At 43.6% G+C, this 18,566-nt stretch overlaps 1 long non-coding RNA gene and 1 gene segment (V, D, J or C); both read right to left on the reverse strand.

Annotated features, from left to right (window-relative positions):
* Positions 1 to 4,942: 4,942 nt before the first annotated feature.
* LOC309516961 lies at positions 4,943 to 9,119 on the reverse strand. Its single transcript, XR_014213095.1, has 2 exons — positions 8,345 to 9,119; positions 4,943 to 6,435 (listed from the first exon to the last, which is right to left on the reverse strand). It is a non-coding gene; the product is annotated as an uncharacterized lncRNA (long non-coding RNA).
* A 2,429-nt stretch (positions 9,120 to 11,548) lies between these two features.
* Positions 11,549 to 15,053, reverse strand: LOC309517556 (immunoglobulin heavy constant epsilon-like). The segment is given in 4 exons: positions 15,008 to 15,053; positions 14,184 to 14,516; positions 13,011 to 13,274; positions 11,549 to 11,889 (listed from the first exon to the last, which is right to left on the reverse strand).
* Positions 15,054 to 18,566: the final 3,513 nt, after the last annotated feature.

Consider the following 18,566-nt stretch of genomic DNA (forward strand, 5'->3'; position numbering starts at 1 on the left):
TCCAGGGTCTGACTGGCAGGGGTCCCTCTCAGCCCTTTCTCAGGATACCAGGGATTGAAAAAAACAGACTGGCATCTGCGGTTGCATGTGCAAGCCGTAGCCAAATTAAACTAAACTCCACTGGGAGTATTTCAGGGATTCCTTAAGCCAACGAATTGAAAACTGGGAGAAAAGAGAATAAATTATACTTTGAGAAGCCTGATGAAACCAGAAAAAAGGACAAACCCACCCTGTAGTTTCAGGCAGTAGGGTAATTCCAAGCCATCCTATAGGGAAAGCCCTAAAACTCCTCATGAGGTAATCTCTCTCTCTCTCTCTCTCTCTCTCTCTCTCTCTCTCCAGTGCTTTTTTCTAGGGGTACTCAGGGGTACGCATAACCCTAAATCTTTGTACTTTTATCCATTTACTGTATTTATTTTCCCCGATTTCAACAATAAAATGGTGATTTTCTTGAGTCAAAATGAGAGTACCCCTAAACATTTTTTTTAGAACAAAGCACTCTCTCTCTCTCTCTCTCTCTCTCTCTCTCTCTCTATCGTCTATCTATCATCTATCTATCTATCTATCTATCTATCTATCTATCTATCATCTATCATCTATCATCATCTATCTATCTATCATCTATCTATCTATCATCTATCTATCTATCTATCTATCTATCTATCTATCATCTATATCTATCTATCTATCTATCTATCATCTATCTATCTATCTATCTATCTATCTATCTATCTATCTATATCTATCTATCTATCTATCTATCTATCTATCTATCTATCTATCTATCTATCATCTATCTCTATCATCTATCTATCTCTATCATCTATCTATCTATCTATCTATCATCTATCTATCTATCTATCTATCTATCTATCTATCTATCTATCTATCTATCTATCTATCATCTATCTATCTCTATCTATCTATCATCTATCTATCTATCTATCTATCTATCTATCTATCTATCTATCTATCTATCATCTATCTATCTATCTATATCTATCTATCATCATCATCTATTTATCTATCTATCATCTATCATCTATCTATCTATCTATCTATCTATCTATCTATCTATATCATCTATCATCTATCTATCCTCTATCTATCTATCATCTATCTATCTATCTATCTATCTATCTATCTATCTATCTATCATCTATCTATCTATCTATCTATCTATCTATCATCTATCTATATCATCTATCATCTATCTATCATCTATCTATCATCTATCTATCTATCTATCTATCTATCTATCTATCTATCTATCATCTATCTATCTATCTATCTATCTATCTATCTATCTATCTATCTATATCTATCTATCTATCATCTATCTATCATCTATCTATCTATCTATCTATCTATCTATCTATCTATCTATCTATCTATCATCTATCTATCTATCTATCTATCTATCTATCTATCTATCATCTATCTATCATCTATCTATTTATCTCATCTATTTATTTAAAACTGCCATGGTAAAAGCCTCCTTTGAGTTATTTTTTTCTTACAACCAAGCACATATGAATTTTATGAAATATATAAGTTACCCCTAGAAGGAAAAATATGTGGGAGTGGGGGTGGCGTTAGAGCCTTTCAAATCCTCATGGAAAAAACTGCTGAGAGAATTGGTGATGATGCACTTATTTTTCTGTGACTTTCCAGAGGCTCTTGCCTTCTTGGAAGTGCTTCCCTGTCCCTCCGAGCCTTGAGAGGGCAGAGAGAGAGAAACATTTACATCCTGCAATCCTGGCACCTCCATGGGGGTGGGGAAAGAAAAAGGCTGGAAAAAACCCCCCTCAGCTGGAAGACTGCTCCCATATCTCTGCCCCAGTTTGCTCACATCCCTGGTGTTCTGAGGAGAAGCATCTAACTTCCTTACGGAAACAATCCTGCAACTTGTTAGCGTCTTTACCAGGTGTCTCACATCTTAAGGACTTAAGGAACCTTAAGTCTCTGTGGGAGGAGGGACCTCCACATAGAGGGGACACAGTGATTGTTCAGAAAACCACAATCTGACACACCAAATGCATACCCTCCAACATTTCTCAGATGGAACACAGGGACATCCTAAGGAAAAGGAGGACATTCCAGGATCAAATCCGAAACGGGGACGGCTTCTGTAAATCCAGGACTGTCCCTGGAAAATAGGGACACCTGGAGGGTCTGAAAATGCAGAGAGTGAACTACATAGGAGAGGAAGAGGTTGCAGACTGTAGGTCAAATGAAATGCGGTTAAGAAAAGACAGAATATTTATTGTTCTTGTGCATTGCCAGGAAACTAATACAAGTACCGGTATTTATTTTCTTTCACAAACAGATATACTGTTGTCAAAATAAAAAAATTCCTTCCAGTAGCACCTTAAAGACCAACTAAGTTAGTTCTTGGTATGAGCTTTCGTGTGCATGCACACTTCTTCAGATATACTGTAGCTACACAAGTATCAGACTCCTCTTCTGTATTTGGCGTTATACAGTGAATTGCAGCACTCTGCAGCAACCAGAGACCTGAAGTGGAACTTCATCCACAGTAAGCTATTAACACACTCTGTGCTTTTGCTAGAAGGGCTAAAATAAACCCTCAGAAGAACAACCTTGGTTAAAGTTGAACCACTCTCACTTCTCCCTCAGAAAGGTCACCCTTCTCTTTGAAGGGTGCATCTTCTTCTCTTTGAAGGCTACGTTTCAGCAGCACCATCTTCCCTCTCTGCACATTTCTGAGCTGGCTCCATGATGTTAGGAGAACATCTGCTGGAGAAGGGGGCAGGAACAGGACCTCATAGGAACTTGAACATTTGTGAGATCTCTTTTCATGCCTCCTAAATGGTGCCCGTTATTTCCCTTCTGGGCTTTCTATGAAGAACTGTTCTTTCTAGTAAGAGCTGTCTGACAGTGGAACGGTCTCCCTTGTGAGGTTGTGGACTCTCCTTCCTTGGAGGTTTTCAAGCAGAGGTTGGATGGCCATCTGTCATGGATGCTTTAGCTGAGATTCCTGCATTGCGGGGTTTGGACTAGATGACCCTTGAGATCCATCTCAACTCTACAATTCTATGATTTTATGACCTCTCCCTGCTGTGTTTACTATGAAGGAGTCCTTTGTCTCTTAGTAAATGCAGTATATTCCTGAGAGGGAACCCCCCCATGATTGACATAGAAAGCAGTATTGCTCACCTCACTTGTACTACAAGCAGGTGAATGAGAAGCTCCTGCCTCAGAGCACTGGGCTTGCCAGAGGAGGAGCCATTGGAGTCTGGCTAGTCCCTTGCTGGATGACCACCTCGGGCAGAGGTGGCAGAAGCAGTGGGCAAAAATGTAACAGCTTGTGCACATCTCAGGGTTCATCCACAGTTACCTTTGCCCCACTCCTTCCAAGCATAGATAGATGCTTAAAAGCTCCATGTTTTCTATTTATTTATTTATTGGGTTTTCACATATGACATTACAATACAGATGTACCAGAGTCAACACCATTTCCTCCCCATCCCCCCATACATTTACATTTATATTTCCTCAATCCATCATATTATTCTTTTCTCCTTCCTCCCACTTCCCTCTGCCCCCACTCGATTTCCTCCACATTATACAATTTACAATAATCTTGCATTCTACAATCTTCTCAAATCATCTATATATTCTTATTATCTTTCCTTACTAATTTTTCTTCCATCTAGTACTTCACATTGTAATCTAGGCATATTAGCGTATCTTTTTTTGAGCAACATTTTGCCATATATTCATCAAAACATTTCCACTTCTTCTTTAATTTTTGATTTGACTGATTTCTTATTATAGCAGTTAATTTTGCCAAAATAAAATATTCATTTATGGTAGTTTACAAATCCATTCCTCCTTTGTAGGTATAGTTTGTGATTTCCACCTAGGAGCAATCACTATTCTAGCAGCTGTACTTGCATATAGAAAAATCCACACACATCCCACCAGTGGTATCTCTTCATCTATCAATCCAAGGAGATATGTCTCTGGTTTCTTTGTTATTGATATTTTCAACATCTTCTTTAGTTCTTCATGTACTACTATCCGAAATTTCTTAATTTCCTCATACCTCCACCACATGTGTATTGTTGTTCCTATTTCTCCACCACATCTCCAACAGAAGTTGGATTTCAATTTATATATCGTTGCCAACTTAACTGGCATTAAGTACCACCTATAGAACATCTTTACAAACTTTTCTTTAATTGTATATGAGGCAGTAAATCATATATCCTCTTGCCAGAGTCCATATTTTTTATTTTTTGTTTTGTTTTCACCCCAGAGGTTTCCCCACAAAACCCACTCTTTAGTGCTCATTTGGAAAAAAGTGTCCATTTGGGTTGCTGTGGAGTACCACTTGCTCCAAATGAGCTTTAAAGAGCGGGTTTTCACGGAGAGAGCTCTGGAGAAGTAGCTTCTGTCCAATGTCCAGGAAGGGACTGCAGCCATAGCACCGCTCCAACTGTGACCCCTTGGGAGGTACCCCTATTTGATGTAGGTCATATCCCTCCGAGGTGGTTTACCCTTAGTTGCATTCCCAGCAGACGGGCTGAAGTGAAATAAACTGGTTTCCCCAAATGCCTATACCAAACTGTTCACATGTGTAACCAATAAAAGTTGTGGCTTATTTGAAACCATAAACTATATCCTGTTGTCTTATTTGGTAATTTACTCCCTGGAGAACTGCGGGGTCATGGGGTCTTGGCATGCAAATAAAGGGTGAGGAAACTGTGGCCCTCCAGAGATTATTGGACTGCAAGACCCACCATCCCTGACTATTTGTTATGCTGGCTGCGACTTTTATGAATTGGAGTCCAACAACATCTGCAAGTCTGCAGGTTCCCAAACCACTGATTTTTATGGGACAACAGGCAGAATTTTCAAAAGAGCTCCTTCCTGAAAGTATGTGAAGGAGGAGCAAAAATGAAACAAAAACCTCCAGAAGGCAATTTTATTTATTTATTTATTTTATTATTGTCTAGTAAATATAGTTATGACCGCAAAACATGCAATACAGTGGTACCTCGGGTTACATATGCTTCAGGTTACATACGCTTCAGTTTACAGACTCTGCTAATCCAGAACTATTACCTCAGGTTAAGAACTTTGCTTCAGGATGAGAACAGAAATCGTGCAGCGGTGGCACAGTGGCAGTGGGAGTCCCCATTAGCTAAAGTGGTGCTTCAGGTTAAGAACAGTTTCAGGTTAAGTACGGACCTCCGGAACGAATTAAGTTCTTAACCCAAGGTACCACTGTATATGAAAATAGCAGAAACTAGCTAAAAATGGCTAGAAAATAGCAGCGGCGGTGAGAGGGCAGGAAGGCCCCTGGCAGCGGCAGCGGTGGGGTTGGCTTGAGCGAGGAGGGGCGAGTGCTCACCGGTTTGCTCTAGCCCGGCAAGAGGAGCAGCAGCAGTGCTGTCACCCCCACCGCGGCCACCCCAGATTCCCCTCCCCAGGCACCAGCAGGGAGAATGATGGAGCTCCAGTCTGCGCTGCTACTACAGAGACAGCTGGCATGTCAATTCATCCGTCAGTCGGGGCAAAACAAAACGTTTAGGGGTATGCGTCCCGCTGTGTCCGCCCAGAAAAAAAACACTGGTTGTGACCACAAATCATGTAATATATAAAAGAGCAGAAATGTCCTCAGTGCCAGTCATGGGGCTGAGGAAGAACAAATTGTTGGTATTGTGTGGGTCTTAAACTGATTGATTGAAATATTCATTATAGAGAAGGACAATATTCAGAATAGGACATTTATGTAGAATGCTTAGGTCAGGTCAGGACAGGTCAGTGTCTCCAATAGCTGGGTGAGGCTGGATGCCTACTAGTGATGAGGGTATGTTGAGCATATGGCAGAACATGGGGTTGAGAGCAGATCTGAAGCTCTGAAATGGGGAGAGTCCAGTGGATACCCAGCCTGCAATCATATGTATACTTAGATGTATGTCCCATTGAACTCAGGAGGACTTAATGCTGAGTAGATGTGCCAAACTCCTTTCTCAAGGCCTGTGGGACTGTCTCCACACCTTGGGTTGGGAGTACTAGTTGCTCTTCTTGACAGTCACTGTGGGAAACAGATGTACATAGGGCCAGTAGGCTTCCTGTCTTGGGAGCCCAGTCTCAGCAAATGACATAATATGACGAGTCCAGCTCCAAGTTCTAACAAAATTGCCTCTCTGTCCTTCATCTGATGGGACTTCATTGTCCCCCTACCAGGGAAGAAAAGCAGACAGCAGAGAGAAGCTTTGGTTGTTAATGCTGGAAACGGAGTCCTATCTCCAGCCAGTGACTTCTTCTTTGCACATCTCAAAGTGTAGGACAAGAGCTCTCAGGAAAATGCTTCTAGGCCAATCATTGGTGCACATTCTTATAGTCAGGGCCTGCTGGCTGCTTTTTCAGGACCACCACAGTGGAGAAGAGCCATTTTACCTGCAGGAAGGAATGAGAATTAGGAGAAAGGAAGACACAGAACAGAAGTGCGCGTGGAAGAAGAAAGATCTGCATGTTCTATTTGTCATTCATGGTTTTGTCCTCCTTGTTTCCTGCTAGTCACAGGTTGCAAGTTGTATGATGTATTATTACTTACCCTGTACTTATTCCTTATATTTACTTATTTATTTATAAACCACCAGCTCACAAGAAAGTGTAAGAACATAGAAGAACCCTGCTGGATCTGGTCAAAGAGTGTCCATGCAGTCTGGCCTCCTGCTCCCACAGTGGCCAACCAGGATTTGAATGCAACTGGTACTGAGAGGAACACTGTCTTGAGCAATGAAGGTGGAACCTAGCCATTGAGGTTGGTAGCCATTGATAGCCTTCCTCCTCCAGGAATTTGTGCGATCATTTCTAAAGCCATCAAAGTCTGGGGCCATCACTACCTCTTGTAGGAACAAATTCAATAGCTTAGCTATGCTGCGTGAAGAAGTACTTTCTTTTGGCACTGTATACTAACATCATTCCTTGCCATCCTTCTGCATCTTCCTATCCCATTTTAAAATATATTTTTTATTAATTTTTTTGTTTTACACTTTAGAATATTCATTTAAACAACCTTAAAATGCCTTTCTTCTCTTTCCATGGTTCTTTTTGCATATTATAAATCCCTGCATATTTTACATAAACTAAACCATTCAGTATTCCATTATTATATCCAACAAAATTTGTTTACACTGTTGAATTTATCTTAATGCTGCCAACTTTCTCAAGTGTACAAAATTCCCCCCATACATTCAATAAACATTTCCCAATCTTCTTTAAACATATGTTCTTCTTGTTCTCTTATTCTCAGTGGCGTAGCGTGGGGGGTGCAGGGGGGGCCGGCTGCACCGGGCACAACATCTGGGGGGGGGGCGCACTCGCACTCGCAGCTCTCTGCCCCTACCTGGCTCACTCACTCTCTCTCACTGCAGTGCTGGCTGTGCGAATCCGATCCGAGCCGCTGGGTCGCCGCCCACTGTGGAGGGGGTGGGTGCCAGGCGTGCAGTGCAGAGAGAGAGCGAGGGACTATCTGGGGGAGGGACAGTGCAGCAGCCGCCCAGCGCAGCACTGAGCGCGGGAGACAACCACACCAGACCAGACCAGGTAGCAGCAAGAAGAAGCTGTCAGTGGCGGCAGGTTAGGGGTTAGGGGGCACAAATTACTTGCCTTGCCCCGGGTTAGGGGGCGCAAATTACTTGCCTTGCCCCGGGTGCTGACAACCCACGCTACGCCGCTGCTTATTCTATATGTTAGGTCCACAAGCTGCGTTTATTCCATCAGTTTAAGTTGCCATTCTTCTTTAGTTGGGACCTCACTCGTTTTCCATTTTGGGGCTAACCAAACATGGGCTGCAGTTGTTGCATACATAAACAACCTTTTCTGACACCTGGGAATTTCCATCTGAATTATCCCCAACAAAAAGGACTCTGGTTTTTTTTTTTTTGGGGGGGGAGGGAAGTACTTCTAAACATTTTTTTCAATTCATTGTGGATTATTTCCCAATACGCTTTTAACCTTTTACAGCTCCACCACATATGGAAGAACGTACCCTCAACCATTGCATCTCCAGCATCTTCCTATCCCTAAACTTCTCTTGCAGATCAGCAAGTCAAATATTTTCCTTCATCCCAGTCATCTGATTTTAATGGGGTATCTAATGGACTATTTGGCATCAAGGATATGTAAAGGTATGTGCCGAGTCCTTCACAGAACCATTCACTAATTTACAATAAAGAGTACAAATATTTCAGCCATATCCTTTGCTTCCCACCCTCCATCCCAGTGGTGTTTCTGCTGCCTCTGTCACTCCACATCGTAAGATTCAAATGTAGACATATAACAGACGTTCCTCTCTACTCACTTTGAACAGTGTAATGGTGGCACTGTAAGAAACACTGAGGAGGAAGAGAATGAAGAAAACAAAGATGGTGACCCAGAGACGATCCATTTCCTCCTCTTTTTCATCGCTGTAATCATCAATTGTTGACACAGCCACCTCTGTGAGGGGAAGAGAGAGAGACGTCATTTCCAGTGTTCAACAAAAAATATCCCATAACTTCAGCCATCCCTTCACCCACCACTAATATCTAATTGTACATATAGAATTATGCCGAATTACGTACTACTAATATTATTCCTTCTATTTCGTACAGTCTAACATAGACTACAAAATCCATGATGCACTAACCATATACCTGCAAGATCACCTGTGGCCTATATAACAATTAATATTATCTAAATTTTGCAATAGTGGCTTGGTGTTGGTTCTTTGGGAACTCTCTCTGTTCACCCCACATAATGTTTGTGCCTTGTCCTACAGAGTAACTTCACTCTGTTGCAACACTTCTCTCTCTCTCTCTCTCTCTCTCTCTCTCTCTCTCTCTCTCTCTCTCTCTCTCCCCTTCTCCCTTTTCCGACACTCTGCCTAAAGTACCAGTTCATCTAATTCTCGTCAGTTTGTTTAGGATGAACCTGTTGTGCAATGTGTTTCAACTCATCTGCAGAATGCTATTTGTCTTCCATTTTTTCAGGTAATAAATCAATGAGGAATAGCAATGTTCAGAGGTGTTCAAAACAGTTGCTTAACCGTTTCACCACATGACAAAATACATCCTAATCTTGACACTTTCAGTGAGTCACAGAAGATGGCTGGATGGAATAATCCTCAATAAATGAGGATGTGGGCATGTTTTAGCACAGTCTTAAATTAACTCGTTTTCTGAGGGATGTCCAGAGAGGCCACGCAGTGAGCTTCATGGTTGAGGAGGGATTTGAATCTGGAGTTCTAAGCACCAAAACAAACACTAACCAGTGCATTAAGTACTGACTCAAGGAGTAACCAGGGAGCAGGTGTGGATAGGGAGTTTGTGTGTGATGGCTGAGGCCGGACCCTTGCAGCATAACTAGGACAAGAGTGACTTAGTGGAGATGTTGTGTCTGGTTTCCAAAAGGAGGGGTGACTGGGGAAAAGTGTACTTGAAAGTCCTATTTTCTCCCTTCTCCGATTTTGTAAAATGTCAGAGATTTTGCTTTTTCGTATTTGATGGGATGGTTCTGAGGGGATCCCTGACTATCATTTTGGAAAACATATCCTCGCTCTGCCTTTTTGCATTGTGTACATATGTGTCTTAATTGGACCTTTTATTTCTCATAACCCATCCAATAATATATGAACAATCCATTATTATGGCCTGAATATTCTGTGAATTTGATTCTTTCTCATGGCTCCATCTGACTTGTGTACTCATCTAGCCAGGCTTGGCTCAGTTTGCTCATCCATCTCAAGTTCAGGGTCAAACTAGGTTTATTATTATCCTCCCCACTCCCCATGTCTTACTGATGTGATGCTAAAGGTGTCAAATGAAATTTCTTCTGATTCTTTTTAACAGTTAATAGCCACTTTGAAGGCCACTTTTTTTGTCAGGATCCTGGTGCAAGGGGAGGTTATTTTTTTATGTGGTTCTGGATTAAAATAACCTTTCCCTATGGTGCTTCTATTGTAACCGTGGGGAGCGGTAAGGGAGAAAACCTCTCCCTATATACACAACAACCATTTTGTGCACATTCAAGGCGCATGCGGCTGTGTAAACACTCGCTGTGTTTTGACCTGGAAGAGGGCGTAACAGGGCATAAGGGGTTTACACGCATTCTGCTGCCTTGTGCGGTGACCTGAAATGCAGCCCCAGCAAACCGTGGGTTGCCCCCCCCAAATGCCCTCCCCCCATGGCATCACATTATAGCTGGCCCTCAGAAACTATTCTTTGCTTTCAAGCAATGCAGGTGTTTTGCATTCTCTCGTTTCTTCTGCCCTGTCACTGAAATGCACAGTAATCCAGGGCAGGTGAGTTGATATGAAGGGAAGCTACATGTGTTGAAGCGGGGAATGTGCACATATGTTGCACCAGGTGAATTCTGCCTACTTTCTGTCCCTGCTGCTCATTCTGCTGTGCCCCATTGAACTAACTTTCCACAGGATGACATTGGCCTCTGTGTTGCACCTCCATACAGATAGCTCTGCCCCTCTTATTGGAACAAGGTTCCAGCTCTGCATAGCTTGCACCCATTGCTAATCATACTCAGCGTAGACCTATTGAAACGAATGAACCTAAATTGCACATATCAATTAATTTCAGTGGGCCTACTCTGAGTAGGCAAACCAATGAGCCAGCTTCTTACGTCATGTACCATATATCAATATTTGGAGCAGGCAGAGGAAGGAGAGGCAATGCAAAATATTCTGATATGGGCAGGACTCCCTTCTATATATATATGGGTGCCTAAAAAGGCAAACTTATTGGATGAACTTTGGGCTTTGATTTTTTGGGGGGGCGTGGCAGATAAAAAAATATAAAGAGCACTGAGCTGTAATTATGTTGTTGGAATGCAGTGAACACAGCAACTCTGCTATGATCAGTTGGTTTCAACCCCTGAGGATCTGAGGCCTGGTGGCAGTTGGCTGAAGGAGGCAGAGACTGGTACAGAAATATTCCTCAGTAGCGAATTAGCAGCTTGTTTGTTGTTTTCAGCACCAGACTTAAAAAGGAGAGCAGCTTCCTGTGTATGGACATGTATAGATGGAAGCCAGGGTGGAGCAGATGATGGGATATTGGACTTGAGCCTGGTGGAATGTGACCCAGATTCAAATCACCACCCAACTAGATGAAGCTCACTGGGTGTCTTTGGACCAAATCCCTCTCACTTCCGGCACTTATCAAGGGCCTGTTGTGAGCATTAAAATACATATATACTGACATCAGACGTTTGCACCCCTGCCTCCCATGGCATAGCTCTGATAATGGTGAATACATTTTGCTTCCAAATACCATGAATACCCACTTAATTAATCCACCCACCCGCCCACCCCCACTTTCCAAAACTCACTCTAGTCATCGATTTTCCTGCAAATGACCACAACATGGGATATATCTGAGTTGGTTCTCTTTTTATTCAGCCATAGGCCAAACATGCATGCATGGAAATTATTTACACCAGGGTTTATCTAACAATGCTAGAGGAAAATCTGGGAGAGGCTGAAGAGGTTGCAATGCCGTAGGAGGGATGGTCATCATTTTTTACCCTGGAATTTCTCCACAGTCCTCTGGGTGAACTTCATGGGGAGGGCTTCGTGGATAACCATGCAGGTGAATGCATTTCCATTGTTCCAGTCAGTTAATGCGACTTTCATGTGGCTGTACATGAAGTAGGAATGGTTGTTGTTGTTCTTCATGACTGGGGTGTTGACATGGTGATCGTCAGGTATAGCGTTGTGATTCTTCAGCCACTGGACAGAAATTGCCTCTGGGGTGAACCCAGTGATCAGGCAGGTGAGGGTCACCATAGGTGGCCGAGTACGGATTTCCTCAGGGTGGGGTCGGAAAAGGTACACCTCAGGAGCATGGACCGTTCCTTTTTGAGATCAGGGACAATATATGTGAGAGAAAAGGAGAGGCAACAGTAGTTAAGTTTAGACCAAATGAGTGGATGCAGTGTTGACAATGAGGGTCCCTGTGATTTTGTTCTCTTGAACATAGGTACTCCAGACAGGGTTATTGCAGAGAGCGTCTCTCACCTCTGGCCTGTTCATATGCACTTCGTAACAGCAGTATGTTCCCAGTAGTTGCTCCACCTGGCTTTTAATGTCATTTGACTCTAAATGTTATCTGTTAGATTCTTTGAAGAGCAGTTTATGTCTGTACAGTAGACACAGTGGGGTAAATACTCAATTGCCAATGAGTTGAAGTGCCTTCAGCTGAAGTCACCACCAGTGTGTAGATCTATGTGAAGATCTATAGCATGTGTTGGGCTTCTTTGAGCTGGGTGAATGAATAGGAGCACAAACTGGGACAGCAGAGATATGAGGTATATTTATACAGCCCAGTTTCTCAACAGATATACAGAAGTCACCCAGCCCACACAGAATCCCAGTCTTTCCCGAGAAGGTACTGGCATGTTCAAGTTGCAGCATGGCTTGGGGTTGAAAGGTGAAGATCTTGCAAACTTCAAGGAGCAAGCTCTGCACAGTTGCCCCCGAAGCAGTTACCCTGGTGGCTCGTTAAATTTGTGGAGTGGGCCACCAGGGCAAGGACATAAAGATCTGCCTTCATCAGAACTGGCTCAATCCTTCATCCAGCTCAACCAATGTTGGGTAAACATTATCAACAGACAGATTCAGGGGTTTGAAGGATCTGTAACTAGAGATGAAATGGTTTTCATGAGAGTGAAAAGAGTAATGGGAGATGTCTTGGCCCCTACAGTGGACACAAGCCTTTCTTTCCTTGGTTCCAGTGTTGCCTTCTGATTTTTTTTTAAATGCATTGCAGGTTTTTCTAGCACCATAAAACCTTTGAGCAGAGACAAGGGTAGTAGAATGATTGTGCAAACCTGCACAAGACCTCCACTAGACTGCTTGAAATTGTAACTTGTGTCTCTAGCATAAACTGCAGATTTGCCAAGTTGTGTTGCATTTTCCTTCTGTAACACAAAACCACCAGCCCTGGGATGGGAGACCAACCCTGTTTCCCCCTTACCTATCGTCTTGGCAATGGTCCTAATGATGGGAGCAGCTAGTCCTGGATATTCCACTTTGCAGGTGAATTCATCTCCCTGTAGCCACGTTGTGGCAGAGAGGGCCTTCGCAGCGGTGAACTTTCCATTAGGCTCTTCTTTTGTTTCCAGTAGTTCTTGGCTCACAGGTCCTGGTGTCTGCCGTGACCAGGTGATTATCAGCCCATCTGTATCTATCAAGTTTTCCACCACGCAGATGAGCTTGGGGTCGCTGTTTACATACAGGTCTTTTGGAGTTGGGAGTATGATTCTTACATCAATGCCAGTGGAAGGGCAGGAGGTAGCATCTGGAGGCACAAACTTCATGTTAATTCTCTATTTGGCTCTCACTTCTTCCCATCAGATGTCAAGGAGATAAATAACTATACAACTTTCGGAATATGTCTGAAGGCAGCCTTGTATAGGGAAGTTCTTAATGTTTGATGCTTTATTATGCTTTTCTATTTTTTGGGAGCAGCCCAGAGTGGCTGGAGTAACCCAGTCAGATGGGCGGGGTACAAATATAAATTAATAATAATAATAATAATAATAATAATAATAATAATAATAATCTGTTAACGAGGGCATTCCTTGCTCCAGAGTAAAAGGGAGCAAAAACTCCAGACTTGGTACAAATATTAAAAGAACGAAGCTGGTGTTTGTTGCCCTTGGTTGTCCTAAAATTAAAAAAAGCTCCATATTCCATTGTGAACAATGAGCAGGAACAAACAGTTCCCTGTCACCCCTTTCTACAATATCAGCTTCTGCTATCAAGACTACATTGTTCTATCCAGGAGGTGGTTTACACCATTGACTCAAACTACATGTTGTAGAGGATGGAAAACATCCTCTGACCCTGAAGAGGATAGCATATTTGCCAAGACTTTTCATGGACATCTGGGGCACTCTGATGTCCACTCCCCTATGTCTTCCCTGAGTCCTGCTTCCAGCAGAAATGGAAAACAACTACTCTACTAGTAAGGTCATGTGTTCAAGGCTTAATTCAATGGGACATAATTGAAAGCAGCTATATCTATATATGTATAAATGAAGTGGGAGGAAGCTGCAATCTGGAAGCAGCCCTCCCCCTCACGTTCCAGTCCATGCCCACCAAAACAGAGGGAAACTCAAGTGCCAACTTAGTCAGCTGCTCTTACCTTCACATATCTTGGCTTTGCTCTTCACCTTCGTTTGTGTTGCTTCGTGGAGCACCTGGCAGTAGTAGACATTCCCAGCCTGCCAGTCAGCTTGGCTGACATTGGCTGTGCTTGTGGTACTGAAAGTGTATCCGTGGGCATCCTTCTTGGGCTGCTCAGTGAATGAAGGCAGGAGCCCGGCTTGCCCACCCACCAGCCATTCCACCCTCAACGTTTTGGGGTAGAAGCTGGAGATAATGCAGAACAGCTCAATGGTGGCACCACTGGATTTGGAATCGCAGGAGGAATGGAGCAGGCGGACTTCCGGGGCCACTGGTGATTTTGCAGAGGTTCCTACATTATAGAAAGGCAGAGATGGGTGAATCTGTCAGTTACGGTTCCTCTCAGTTGCTTATTTTTCAAGTTTTTTTCCACACCAATCAGCAAACCAGTCCTCATGAAAAGTCATCTGCATTTTAATTCAAACTTCTCTTAATATACACACCTCTGAGTGATATTTTGCCTAATATAAACATTCCTGTAAAACAGTGCTCCTAATGTAACACGTTCTTATATATTATTCACTCACACACGATATGTATTCTTTGTGCACATTACTTGGCTGATGAACAGCTTTGCACAATTTAAAGAAGTGCAAGTTGGAAATGATGGACATGTTTTGGTTCAAGTACTGCGAATTATGTATATTCGTCTTTAAATATGAACCAAATTGATCTTCTCAACCCATCCATATGTGAGGGGCATTAATACCACTTCTCTGTGATCTTTAGTGATCTCTAGTCTGGGACCTGTCTCCTACTCAATGTAAGCCTTGAGGGACCCACTTCGATAGAAGACTGGAGAGTGAGCGGCCACTAATTCATCTGCCATTCGCCACCTTTCTCTCTCCTACTAATCCCAAAGTTTTGAACAGCCTCACCAAGATACTTCCCTACTATTAGTTGCACAAGTGAATACAAGCAGTTTAAAGGAGTAGGTCATGAATACTATTATCAGCACACACTGTGTGTGGTACACATGCTGGTAACATTGCTCTGAGAACAAAGCAGCAATAAATAAACTTTAAAAATAAATCACCACAAATTTAACAATTTAAAACTAAAGTGTATTTTTTAAAAAAATGCTGCTGGATGTTGCTGTACCTAGCCCCCGAAGACTGAAATCTTAAATGGCACAACCCTAACATCACTTTTAGTGCTGAACAGACAACTCCGAAGTTGTCTCCCACATTTCGTTTGTGAGCCAACGTTGAGCTGCTGCTGCGCTTAACATGCCTTGGTACTAGACAATAACACTACCCAAATATATTGTATTCATTTCCCGTCTCTCCCAACCCTTGTATTTTACTTTTCTTTCTTTTGCCAGATCGACCATCCATTTGTAGGTTAAAGAGGAAGCAGATAACAAAGGCCCAGCCAGACTCACGCTCAATGTCTTTGTTGATTGTGGAGCTGGAAGCTGCATGGGCGACATTGCATTGGAACTTCTCCGATTCCCAGGTGCTGGTTGGGATGGTGAGCTGGCTGGTGAGGGTGTAGAGGCCCCTGGATGAATCCAATTTTGCAGGGAAAGTCCGGATGCCGCTGGAGATGGCTCCTGAATTCCACCGTACTGTGACCGGTTCAGGAAAGTAGCCAGAGACCAGACAACCTATGGAGACCTGGGAGGCAGTAGAGGAGTCTTGGCTACAGGGAGGCAATGGGAAGACCGTCGGGGCTGTGGTGCTCGCTGCAATAAAAAAAAGACAGAAATGCATGTTGAGGGTGGATGTTTTTGTGTTCCTGCAATGCAGAAGTTTGAATAGATGCTGCTTGGGGGTCCCTTCCAATTCTGCTATTCTATGATTCCATGAGCTGAGCGGGAGTTGCAGGATCTCATCGCCTCATTTATGCCTTCATCACAACACAGTGAGTGGTAATAAGTGCCTCTATCATCACATTCACACCAACCTGTTGGTGCTATGTTATCTTCCATAGGTGACAGTGGTACTGTAGGTTAATCTTTATATGTTTTTCCTTATACAGGGAGACATTGACTTTTCTGGTCTAGAGCACCATAGATATATACGCTTCATCCCTCTGTGCACTCATATCTGCCTCCTCTCAGCCATGCAAGGACACCTGCTCAAATTTCGATTAAGATCTTATTAATCCTCAAGACAAATCCTTTCCTCTTAGAGCCAGCATTAACAATATGAACCTCAAACCCTGTAAGGGGTTTGGTAAACATTATTTGAGGTAGCGCATTAACCTGAAGACACTTGGGCGCGTCTGAGGTCATTCTTATTTTTGCCATTGTCGACAAGTGCTAAGCTCACCTGGAATGAAGAAGGTTCCATGATTGATCTCACTGCTATTTGTTAGGGGGTGGGGAGGAAATATCTGTTCACTTTCAGGCTTATTTTCTCAGCTATGAGATTTAGAAACCTGCTTTAAAAACAGTGAAAGCTTAGGGTGCTGAATTATTTGCAGAATAGACACAGCCCTGTTCAACACCCACTGGCAGGTTGGTTTTCTCTAAAAATTGCCGAAAGCCTGATGTCTGTCCTTAGGCTGCATTTGCACTGTTATTCAGTGAATTCCACCTCAGCTTTTGGGCTGCAAGTTCATCACGTACAGTATGACAATACTGGAGAATTTCTTATTTTACATGGTACGTTGACAAAACAGAGAGAAAGATATGGCAGCAGAGAATCTTGCAGCCATTAGATGGGGGATCCTTTCATGCAAAAGGGAAAGGAGTGTGAGAGAGTGTGGGGCGTGGGGGAAAGCAGTAAGGAGAAAGGCTGTCATTTTGGTCTAGTTGTCACTGTGGTGGCAAATCCGCATCTGCCTATGCCCAAAGGAAAGGGAAGAAATATTTATAGCAAAGGGCCACATCCCTTGTAACCAGGCTTCTAGGGGCCACATTTCATTCGCGGGCAGGACCAAAGGCATAAAGGCAACAAGGGTGAACAGAAAAACACATGCAATTCTTAACTTTGTACATCCTAGTTGTAGGAAAGTCAGAATTCTGCACACACATGCCTCTCTATTTCCCCCACCCAGATAAGCAAGAGCCATTATCCCAATTCATTGGCATATTCCAACGAGGGAAAAACACTAAAGGAAAGGTCTGGGGAGGGTTTTAAAAGTTGGACAGAGGGCCACATTTGGCACCTTGGCAAGAAGTTCCTAACCTCCCCAGTGTTCTCACAAGTGGAAAATGAACAGTGCTTTTAAAAAAACAATGTGGGGATTTGTTTTGTTTTTATGAATGAGTATTAGCTGCGTGTTACCTCTGAGACCTAGGTTTACTACCTCTAAGAGAACAAGGTATTTGTGTCCGTTAGGAGGTGTGGAGCCTTAGGCCAAGAGGGTGCTTTTGGACTCCTGCCCCATGACAAAAGCTTCCAGTTGCTCAACAGATTGCAAATCACAAGTGTCTAGACCAGATACATTTACGCTTGAGCTTGGCAGCTCCTTCCCTGCTTTTGGGCTGCGCTTGGGTGTCCCCCAGAAAGTTAAGTGGGGAAGCTTTTCCTGCCACAGTGAGAAAGCCTTTAGCTACTGAGTTATCTTGGTTCGGAGTAAGATGAAGGAGAAAAGGTCATAGCCACTTTGATGGCTGACTCGCCACTCATCTGAGACCAAGCCATTAGATTTGAGCCCCTTTCATCTAACCGAAACCAGTGGGATGAAGCAATCAAGATTTGAATTCTGGCTCAAGATCTGTAGCTCAGCGGCGTAGCGTGGGTTGTCAGCACCCGGGGCAAGGCAAGTAATTTGCGTCCCCTAACCCGGGGCAAGGCAAGTAATTTGCGCCCCCTAACCCCTAACCTGCTGCCGCTGCCAGCTTCTTCTTGCTGCTGCCTGGTCTGGTCTGGTGTGGTTCTCTCCTGCGCTCAGCACTGCGCTGGGCGGCCGCTGCACTGTCCCTCCCCCAGATAGTCCCTCGCTCTCTCTCCGCACCGCATGCCTGGCACCCACCCCCTCCAACAGTGGGCGGCGACCCAGCGGCTTGGATCGGATTCACACAGCCAGCACTGCAGTGAGAGAGAGAGTAAGTGAGCCAGGTAGGGGCAGAGAGCTGCAAGTGCAAGCGCCCCCAGATGTTGCGCCTGGTGCGGACGGCCCCCCTGCACCCCCCACACTACGCCACTGCTGTAGCTGCAGTCCTGAATGTGCTTGCCTCAGAAAACAGTCACACCCACACCATCCACTTAAAGTGCTCTTACATCACCTTAAAAGTCATGGCTTCCCCCAAAGAATGCTGGGAAGTGTAGCTCTGTGCGGTGTGTGTGTGTGTGTGTGTGTGTGTGTGTCTCCTAACAGTTCCCAGCACCCTTAACAAACTACAGTGCCCAGGCTTCTTTAGGGGAAGCTATGAAACAGTGGAATGAAA

Source organism: Podarcis vaucheri (genome assembly GCF_965113315.1).
Source record: "Podarcis vaucheri genome assembly, chromosome: 13".
Taxonomy (NCBI): Eukaryota; Metazoa; Chordata; class Lepidosauria; order Squamata; family Lacertidae; genus Podarcis; species Podarcis vaucheri.